This window comes from Silene latifolia, chromosome 6 (assembly GCF_048544455.1).
Source record: "Silene latifolia isolate original U9 population chromosome 6, ASM4854445v1, whole genome shotgun sequence".
NCBI lineage: Eukaryota > Viridiplantae > Streptophyta > Magnoliopsida > Caryophyllales > Caryophyllaceae > Silene > Silene latifolia.
Genome location: NC_133531.1, coordinates 71,835,031 through 71,845,521, shown reverse-complemented (window position 1 = coordinate 71,845,521; position 10,491 = coordinate 71,835,031). Strand labels below are relative to the sequence as shown.

Sequence of the window (10,491 nt, the reverse complement as noted above, 5' to 3'; positions counted from 1 at the left end):
CAGCTGGAGCAATGAACGGCTCTTCCTTCCCCAAACCATTTCCTGCAGCAGTCAAAGCAGAAGGATCTTCCTCCAATTCGCTCCCAATCTGGGGCGGAGGTGTTATAGCAAAAATAGGCATAGGAGCAGGCATATCAGGCAACACAACATAAGATTTAGCTACATTGCAAGTTACTGGGTACATAGCATCCTTCTTCTTATAGGTCTGGGCAAAAACAATGGACTGTTTTCCTACCTTAAAGGTCAATGTCCCTGAGCCAACATCTATAATCGCACCAAAGTGCGAAATGGTCTACCCAAAATGATAGGAATGTGAGCATCCTCGGGTATATCTAGCACAATGAAGTCAACTGGGAAAAAGAACTTTCCTATTTGCACATGAATGTCCTCTAAGACTCCTATAGGCTGGACCGCAGAACGATCAGCCATCTGTACAGTCGTATTAGTAACTGCAAACCTAGTCAATTTCAATTTCTTAGCAAGACTCAAAGGCATAACACTAATACTGGCCCCTAGGTCACACGAGGCCTTCTCAATAGAAAAGGTGCCCATATTACATGGGACTGAAAAACTACCTGGGTCTTCTAGCTTATGAGGTGTAGTATGAGTCAAATAGGAACATGACTCCTCAGTTAGTGCGACAGATTGCACAGTATCAAGTGACTTCTTTTTAGACAACAGCTGCTTCATGAATTTCATATAGGCAGGCACTTGATTAACTAATTCTAGGAAAGGAACTTGCACATTTAAACTACGAATAACATTTTCAAACTTGTTAAACGATACCTGTTCCTTTGTCGGCACCAATCTTTCAGCATAAGGGGCTGTAAGAAGCAACTTAGCCCTCTTCTCTAGGTCTCTCATACCGGCGTCGGTGGACTTAGGCTGATAATCCACTACTTTGTCCTTGTTGTAGCTCGAACCTTCTTCAGACCGTCTCAGGAATGAACCATTAACCGTCGTAGGGTCGTACTTTGGAACCGGAACTGACCCATCAGCATTTGGATCTTGCCTCGATAATTTCGGAGTCGTCGTACCCCGAAATAAGTAGTCCCTCAAGTTATCTGGCATTGGAGGACGAAAAGGTTCACGATCAGACGTATCTTCAGTCGATCGACCATGTAGGTCAGTCGATCGACTGGCTTCCGCAGACTGAAACTTCATCATTGCCGAATCGGGTCGATCGACCAGTGTGTCGATCGACTGATATACCTGCTGATCGTCTTTTTCTTGCTACTGTTCATTCCAGCCTTTTTCTTACTCGGTTCTGCCTCATCTTTTTTAGTAACATCTTCGACCATAGTGGGCCCATCAAGGGTAGACCCACTCCTCAAAGTCATCGCATTTAGAGTCTCTTTTTGATCCGGCTGCGACGGTAAATGCCCCGGAGCTCTTGATGTGACCATAATTGGCGCATATTTAGCCCCCGAATTACCATTGTTTCCATGCTTTTTAGTGCCTATTTGGGTCATTTCTTATCTTTAGTTCTTTGTTTTGCATATTCTTTGAGATTTTGATCCCTTGGTAGGAAAGGAGTAAGAATCTTGCATTTTCATGGCAAAACAAGGCTAAATTGATTGTATTCAATGACCAAGCATCAAGGAGAGACAAGACTAGAAGGCCTTTGTACATAGCATAGTAGAAGAGCATTGTTGAGAAAGGATCCTTGAGTCCCCAAGGAAATCCCCAAGGAATTCATGAAGAAAAGGGAAGAAAAGAAGAAGAAAAGATGCTGCCAGACAATCCGAACGGATTGTACACAATCCGTCCGTCCGTCCAAGCCCAATCCGAGCGTCCCTCAAAGGAATCCGCTCGGATTCCCCCTCGCCAATCCGAGCGTCTTGCCCAAGGATCAGCTCGGATTCTCCAGCCCAGATCCGGCCGTCCCGACTCCCATCCGCACGGATTTCAGTACAGCACGTTTTCATTCTTCAAAGCTACGATTAGAGAAGCCCTTCTCTCGGAGAATACCGGAGTCTCCTTGCTCAACTTAAAAAGTGTAATTACTAGTTTAGCCCTTAGTTAACCCTAATGCATCCTCCCTAATTTTCACTATAAATACCCCATTAGTCTAATTAGAGGAGCATGTTCTTCTTATCAATAATTAGGGTAGTTAATATCAATCAAATCTCTCTTCAATATTGTAATCAAATATTAATCAAGTTTTAATCCAAGTTTTAGTTCTTTAATCTCTCTCTTGTTCTTACTTTATTTTGGGTAATTGAAGATTATTTGGGTTATTATTGGGAGATTGACAACCTCTCAATCTAGGATTCAAGTACATCTATTATTCTTGCTTTATTATTGGAATCATTAGTAGGTATAATCTCTTAATCCCTTTTTAATTATTGCTAATTACTTTCATTTATTCATCATGTTTCATTATGTTAGTATGATTGACAACCTTTCTAGCATGATCAATATGATAATGAGTGAGTAGTCTCTTAGCTAGGGTTTAATGGGTGATTAGGGGAAACCAACATGGGGAATGATTCATGCTTAAATCAATATGCTTTCATATCTTATTTGCTTGCTTGTTTTGATCTTAATACATGCACATGTTATATTTGATGAAATGCTAAGCCTATGAATCCTTGCATTTACTATCATCTTCTATCCTTTCAACTTGACTTGTAAGACATAACCCAACTCGAGTCTTGTTAGACCATGCATGTGTTGAGTAGGAAAGATTAAGTCGACTTGTAGGTGTTGTACAATCTAATCGATTCGGCTCCGGGACCCAAACTTTCCTAGGATTGTAAGATATAACCCAACTCAATCCATCACAACAATAATTGCTTGCTTATAATTTGAGAACATGTTTGTATGATCATATCCCATGATTCCCCTATGAGCCAATGACACCCTAGTTCCTTTAATCAATTGTTTACACCCCTTATTTTATTCATCTTGCTAGTTTATTTTCATTGCTATTTTAGTTTAGTAACCTTCTACATCAACCCAATTTGTGACACCCCTTAGACACTACTAGTTACAATAGAATTCTCATTTCAATACCCGTCCCTTGGGATCCGACCTTTACTTGCCTCTTTACTAATTGTAGAGTTGTTTGTGAAGTATAAATTGTGTTTTGTATCGACCATTGACCAACGACCACATATGCTTGATTTGTGAAACGAAATGGACTCGATCAAAAATGGCGCCGTTGCCGGGGACGGTGTTTAATTAATTTAAGATTTCTTTTATTGTTTTTAGTTGTGTCTTTTTCACCTTGGGGAAGTAAAACTCCTCAAGGTTCGTTCTAATTGTTTTCGAGTTGTTTGATATTTTGCATGTCTAGAAGGTTACAAAGAGATTTGTTACCTTTTGACCGTGAAATCGAAAGAACCTTGACGAATAATAGGAGACTTGTTAGGAGGAATTTGGGAGGTGTTGGTGAAGTTGTTCAACCCACTAGTGAGTTTGTCAATCCTTTCGCAATAGAAGGAGAAGAAAACCCATTAAACAATACCACACAAAATCCACCTACAATGCCTAAATTCTCGTCACACTCTATACCCACCGAGGAGGATCTACCAAATGGTACTCCTACCCCACAACATCTTACCGGAAATTTTATTGCCAAGTCCGCCTTCATCCAACTAGTTGAGAGGAGCCAATTCGGGGGAATGCCTAGTGAGGACCCTCATTCTCATATGGAAACCTTTTGCGATTATTGTGAAGCTATCTCTCAAACGGGCGTGACTCAAGACCAAATAAGATGGGTCTTATTTCCTTTTTCGTTAATCGGCACCGCAAAGCAATGGTTGAAGGGCCTTGATAAGGCCACCCTTGGAATAGATTCTTGGAAGAAGCTAGCTCTAGCTTTCTACAAAAAATTCTACCCACCGGAGAAGACTAACATGCTAAGAGCTCAAATTACGAGTTTTAAGCAAAGGGATGAAGAATCTTTGTATGAAGCTTGGGAGCGGTTCAAAGGTATTTGTCGCTCATGTCCTCACTGAAGGAAATGTAGATTCATATACACTAACATATTCATATATGTTTATAAATTAATTTGTCATAAAATTAATAAAGGTCTTATGCATGCAAACATTAAATAAAGAGATGAAAAATCTATATCTCACCATGTGATATTCGGATTTATGGGCACAAGTGAGTTCACCTACTCACTTGTTCTTGAGCTTTCCAAATGGAAGAACAAGGATTCAAGTGTAGAATCCCTCCCAAAAGCATATACCCAAGGAATACATCTTAAAGACTAAAAATAATGTGATCTAGAATTATTATTAGTCTTACTTAAAAATGACACAAAATGTTTTTGATCTCTCATAAATTTCGGTTGAGAGAGAAGAGGATTTTGTAATTTTATTTCTCTAGAAATCTCATAAGATGTAGAGAGCATTTTTAATTTTCTTACACTAGAAAATTATTGTATTCTATGAATGAATGAATTAGAAAAAGAAAAGCTCCTTTTCTTTCCTTAGGGTGGCCGAAAAATGGCCTTGGGTAGCATGCCCAATGCCTTTAGATTTTGCTCTTCTCAAAAGCTTAGGTTGGCATGCCTACTAGCTAGCTTTCATCATTGTGTTTTTATATTTAAACAATCAACACAATTTACACTAACTCCCTCTTAATATTTCGGCACTTATAAAATGGAGAGTCCATTTTATATTTTGTCATTTGTCAACTTTGTCACATGTTACATGTTACATGACATGTTACAATGCAATGTATTTTCATCATATTAAAAATCAACGTATTAATAAAAATACGTCATATACAAAAATCGACTTAGTAATTCATAATTACTTGTACCAAAATATTTTACCAATTTCTAAATCACAATAAATTGTATTTATAATAATTCATTCAATTCAATTGTTTCCTTAAACAATAATTTCATCTGAGCAATGATACAATTCGATTACTCAGACCGTATCTCATTTAATCATATTTACAATAAGTTACGTAAATTATACTCACAAAATCATCCGTCAATTTTAAGCAATTTAATTAACTCGTATCGGTATACGATTAATTAAATAATCAATTAAGAGTATTTCCCTATAGGTATGACCTAAGGGGATCAACTGATCACCACCGTCGCACGACAGTAATGTCAAACTCTAGTCAGCCAATCATTACCGATATATGTTGACCAGTTGACAGTAACAAAATTACTTCCCAATTGTATTCTTTAAAATGAGATTTAATAATGATATTTAAATCATGTGATCGCACTATTGTTGAGGACACATTTCCCAACAATCTCCCACTTGTCCTCGACAAGTGTGCGTCACCAATTCTCTTGTCCTATTACTATCTCCCACTCAATGCAAGGTGTCTTTCAGGTCGTACTTGCAAGTGATCATATCAAGAGTGGTTTCCTCGATCTGGAGAATAACTGATTGACCGGATTTATCCACTCTGGATACCTTCCGAGCGTGGCCACGCATTTCCAGTTCATTACTCCTCGAGTGGCCCTGAGATATTGTTTTAACCCTGACAAGGGGATGGACAATTCCTATCGCACTCATTCCCTTCGACTAGCCACAACCATCATAACCCAAAATATGCCCATTTGACCCCATTTACGAAGGTCGTAGTAACACAAATCAAAGTTAATCTGAAACTGTGCCATCTTAGGTGAATAGTCTTTAGTCAAAAGAATCGACTCATTTGAATACTATAGCAGCTCTCGCCACGACCAGGCTATATAAATTTGCCAGAACTCTATAAGCGGTCATAAGGCCCGACAAAGTGTTCCTAACATCTGCCTATGTGATCGACTAGTCATCTCATATGACTGTATGGCACTTGAACTTGCCATCAATCGCATCACACTCTAGCCACTTCGAGACGTCACCTCATACAAGTGACCATGGGCGAATACTATGCTAATCCGTGTTCACTTTAACGGGGTTCAATTGTCTCTACAACCCGTTTGGATGTAACAAAGTATAATAAAAGAGTTTTAAAAATAAAACTCGAACGACAAATGCGATTATCACATATGAATAGTCAATGTCTGATTACTATTTCATGTTCTATAATCTAATTTGATCTTGTACGTAGTTGTTCATTTCAATTCAATTGAAATGACATGACTCATCATGTTTAGCCTTTGAGAAGGCTTTGGTTAGTAGGTTTTATCAATTTCTTGTACCTTACTCAACCTTACTACATACTTGTTTTCCTTTGTAATGTATACATTTGCATCACAAAACTTTCTGAGTACGTGTCGAGATCTAATCAAGACATAGGCCTTCTATCCTTAGAACAGCTCCCACTGATTTCGCAGTGTGCGGGACTCTTCCTTCTTGCACATCTCATGATCGCAAGTGTGCTCAATTTCCGTTATAAATATCTCTCATTGTTCTTTATTGCCTAGAACGATTCTAGAAAATCTACTTCTTAATTAACATTGCCACAATGGTATCTTAACCATCCTAGTGTGTTTTGATTATGGTTTTGTCGGAAACCATGCGCAATCTCAATTGTCAATTGTCACTTGTGTAATACCCTTACACAATATTGCATCATAAACACTTTGTTTTACTTCCTTAATACTTCTGCAAGCACTTAAGGGTAATCTATATGGCTTACTTGGCAAGGATTACTTAAATTCGATTTTGAAAACAATTCATCATACTCAAAGCATATGAAGTGTTATACATCATTATTCATTTAATTGATTCGGCAGCGGAAGCAAATGAAATCAATCAAATATGTTCAATTTAATTGAACTAGTCATGAATCTTATCAACATAAGACTTCTTACTGACGCTAATATCATGTGGATTTATCTTCATAAATCCGGATATTCAAGATGTATTATAATACTCCAAAAGTCTTAAATCATTCGCAATGATCAATATGTCATCCACATATCGGACTAATTAAAATTTCCGTAACTCCCACTAAACTCCATGTATAAACACAACTTCTCGACTTATCGAGAAATGTTTTATCACATGATCCAAAATGTTGATTCCAACTCATTGATGTCCTACTTAAGACCCTCTCTTAAGTTTCACATTATCTTAGGATTGCAAGAATCTTCAAAACTCAAGATATGTATTGAATACATTCCTTCTAATTGAAGAAGTGAGTTTTAGATTCACTCGCTATGTATTTCATAATAATGAAACACAATCCCTAAGAAGATCCAAATAGGCTTAAGCATTTCAATTGGTGCAAAACCCTTTGCAACCAATCAAACCTTGAAATCTCTCTTTATTAGTGCAAAACCCTTTGCAACTAATCAAGCCCTTTTATTTCGGATTTCCATGGCTCTAAGCCTTATATTGAGTTGTGACTTAAACACTCTTATGTAAGTCATATGTTCATTACTTTCTAGAAGTAATCAACTTGAATCAAACAATTTCTTTTGTAAGTTATAAGCTCTTTACTTTCTTAAAAGTAGCATGAATTCATCATTTTTAACAAGTGACGAATTTAACCTCCTAGGTTTTGAAGAAACAACGTCTTACACAAAACGTCTCATGTAGCCAAGAAAGACCAGTTTCTTGTTACATAACATTCTTTGTGGCTCTTGAATAATTTCTCCCACTCTGTCTTCAAAAATAAACTTGCATTTTAGAAAGACAGCTTCACAAGCCACAAACCCGTCGTACTCGTGATAATTGAAAGGGAAAAATTGAGTATTTGTTTCTTGTGAAAACTTACAAACATGGTACCCTTACCATTTCATATCTCATATGATTCGATTTAGTGGAAAAATAATTTTAGACAAAATGATAAAATCCCCAAAAGGATCAAGTAACTCAAAGTAACTTGATTGAAGTTCAAACCATATCGAATAGCGTTTGATTTCTTATCCATCCACACATTATTTCATAATGCGTGTTAAGAGAGATTAACTTGTGATACTATATCACATTTCCTTTGGCTTATATCAAAGTCTTCACTTTGATAGTCCCATCACGACTAAATCGTGATTCCTTGAACTCTTGAACTTCTTCAAAGATTTCTCTATTTACCTTATTAAGTGAACACACTAGTGTCAACTTAAATCGTTGGTAAAAGATGATGATCAACCTATTTTGGATTGATGATTTATAACCTCGATCTCCTTTTCAACCAAAAGGCACGAGACATCTTGCTTTGAATACAAGATACGCATATTCCATTAACAATCTAATGGTTTCAAGAGTACTCGATAACTCTTTGCGTTCATCATTCCAGAAATTAAGGTTTAATCTTGGGTTACCAATTTGAGTCTTCCATCATCTTCATGATATATCATTCTAGTTTGGTTTAGAATATAATCACCTTGATGATGGGGTATAGGGTCACAAAAGTGAAACCTCTTTTGTATCTTTAACAAATTGTATTCTTATTTAGAGTTTATGTACTTAATAGTCACAATTAAGTACAACTCCAAACCCAAAACTAGATTGATTACACAATGACTCTATCTCTCAATATGATTGTTGCTAGTCGTCATATTCTAATCATCCTATGTATCAAGTACAATGATGAAAACCTCCATTGGTTTCTAATATTGACGAAGTGGTACTAGCAAAAATTATGTTTAATCAAATAAACATTAAAAGAAGAAGATCCTATTAGATGTCCCACAACTAATTTGTTGATTCTTCAATAATTTGGGGTCGTTTCCTTTCTCGTGTCTAACATTTAAGACAATGGAAAATTTATCGGTTGGGATTGATAGGTTTTAGTATCGTCATTCTCAACAACTTTACTTTTAACATTACCTTGTATCAATACCATTATTATCTTTACTTCTTGAACCTCGTTCTCATCTTAACGGTTTAAGAGAATGCTCCCACTCATTTCAATGAGTCTTTGCTTTGAGAAGCAAAATTGAATTCATGAAGATTACTCTTCATTTGTTCGTTTTAGTCTTAAAACTTTCATTGAAGTGGTTGCGTTATTTTGGTTAATTACGGATTCTGAAAATCTAATCACCAAAACAATTTATCGCATCAAGGTACTTAATTCAATTAAGTATATGAAACATAATCCATTGTAAGTAGAAGTGTTAGTCATGAATCAAAAACCTGTTTGATAATGAATAACTTTAATCTATACTCTTTACAAGAGATCCTTATCAATGATTCATTTGAGGTTTTAGAAGCAAATTCATATTTGTCTTTAGTTACGATATTTTAATGGAGATTTGAATCAAAAACGAAATGATATCGTATATGAATTGTGGTAAAGAAATAGAACAATATAAAAACGGAATAGTGGAAAACTTAACATTTATCGTTTTATTAATACTTGTAAATAACAAGTAAAGCATTTACATAGTGACCTCTACCCAACTATGATAAATGATTCCAAGACCCAAATTCATATTAACTTGGGCACGGTGTGGCCGATGAAACCCTTATCAATATAACTCGGTGGATTAACGCTTTAATCGATTCTACTTTTAGAACTCTTGGTCGATAATATTACATTAACATTTATCTTTAGCCCAAAACACATTCAACAAGGGGACGGTGTGGCCGATGAAACCCTTATCGAAAAACTTTTGTTGAGTTCAATCCAAATTTCGAATAAATGTGTCCATGATCCAAACCCACATTAACTTGGGCACGGTGTGGCCGATAAAACCCTTATCAACATGAATTCGGTGGATAGACATTTATCACCCACTTCTCCTACGTAACAAGGTTTGTACCCCGGTGTGGCCGAGTGCACTCCCTCACGAAATAGGTTTTCATGGTTTCTACTATTTGGTAAGGCTAAGTCTCAATTGTTTATTTTAGCGAGAGGTCATGTCAATTTATTATCTATCACGTTTTAAGTGAACTAAAGCGGTGAACTACGATAATTTTAATTGACACGGTCGATAAACTCGATAAAATAAGGATGCATGTTTAGTTATGGCGATTTAGCGATGCATGTGACATAAAATAAAATGCAAGCATAAAGATAAATAAATCCTAGTATGGCCTTTCCTAAAATAGAAAAACTATTAATCTATTACATATTCGGAAACCAACTCCATTGGTCCCTTGAACTTCGGTTGTTGCACGCATCTCGAGGTAACACCGTCTTTATGTATCGCCATTCTTGAAGAAAACCGTCTTTTGGAACTCCGGAATGAATAAAATTACATAATAAATTACATAATTTCCTATTATACATTTGTAACTAAAATAAAATAAATCTATTAAATATTACAAAACGGTGATACGAGATCACAATTAAAAATTACAACCGAATCGATATTCCCATACATTTTTGAAATACCAATTAAAATCTAAGGCCATACTAAGTAAAATTACATAATTCAAAATTACATAAATTAAAATTATGACAATCATAAAGAAAATGCAGCATTATATTATGTATGAACATGCTCAATTTTATGCTAAATCGCCTTTTAATTAGCCAATATCGTATATTACTCGGTTTTTACGGATTTGCGTGATTTCAACATTTTATAATCACAAAAAATACATAAACTCATATTTATGCATAAGTTAATTACCCTAACCTCTTAGGACTCAAAATATAGTCTCCACT

General features: G+C 36.0%; 1 non-coding gene across 1 annotated transcript; it reads right to left on the bottom strand.

Moving 5' to 3' along the window:
- Positions 1-3,863: 3,863 nt before the first annotated feature.
- LOC141589502 (small nucleolar RNA R71) lies at positions 3,864-3,967 on the bottom strand. The gene has a single exon (XR_012520437.1). It is a non-coding gene; the product is annotated as a small nucleolar RNA R71 (small nucleolar RNA).
- Positions 3,968-10,491: the final 6,524 nt, after the last annotated feature.